Source organism: Octopus bimaculoides, chromosome 24 (genome assembly GCF_001194135.2).
Source record: "Octopus bimaculoides isolate UCB-OBI-ISO-001 chromosome 24, ASM119413v2, whole genome shotgun sequence".
Taxonomy (NCBI): domain Eukaryota; kingdom Metazoa; phylum Mollusca; class Cephalopoda; order Octopoda; family Octopodidae; genus Octopus; species Octopus bimaculoides.
In genome coordinates, this window is record NC_069004.1 from 1,867,229 (window position 1) to 1,867,944 (window position 716).

General features: G+C 42.5%; 1 protein-coding gene across 1 annotated transcript in view; it reads left to right on the forward strand.

The window, feature by feature from the left end:
- Positions 1 to 716, forward strand: part of LOC106875898 (uncharacterized) — an 80,862-nt gene that overhangs the window by 2,012 nt on the left and 78,134 nt on the right. The gene's annotated exons all lie outside the window — the stretch shown is intronic.

The following is a 716-nucleotide window of genomic DNA, read 5'->3' on the forward strand; positions in this document are numbered from 1 at the left end:
GGAAGTCGAATACATAGACCCCAGTGATCAGCTGGTACTTATTTTATCGACCTCGAAAGGATAAAAGGGTAAGTCAACCCCGGCAGAATTTTAACTCAGAGCATAAAGACGGACGAAATGTCACTAAGCATTTCTCCCGGCGTGCAAACGGTTCTGCCACCTTAATAATCCTTTCTACTGGAAGCACAAGGCCTCAAATTTGAGGGGAAAGATTAAGTCGATGACCTCGACCCCAGTGCGTAATTGGTACTTAATTTATCGACGCCAGTACGTAACTGGTACTTAATTTATCGACCCCCAAAAGGATGAAAGGCAAAGTCGACCCCGGCGGCATAATGCTACCTTAATAATAACCAGAGCAATAATGATAATAGTTTCAAGTTTTGTCACAAGGGCAGCCGTTTTGGCGGTGGGAGAGGGGATGAGTCGATTACATCGACCCCAGTGTTTAACTGGTACTTATTTTATCAACCCCGAAAGGATGAAAGGCAACGTCAACCTCAGCAATAATAATAATAATAATGATGATGATGATGATGGTGATGATAATCCACATGCTCATATTTATGTATTTCCCTAGGCTTATCTTTAGGTACTCCAATGTATTTCCCTAGACAAACTTCAGGCTCCCAATGCTAACATCTTTCGCCAGTCTAACCTTGAGATGCTCTACACCAACATATATTTACTTAGAAAAACTTAAGGTACCCCCCCCC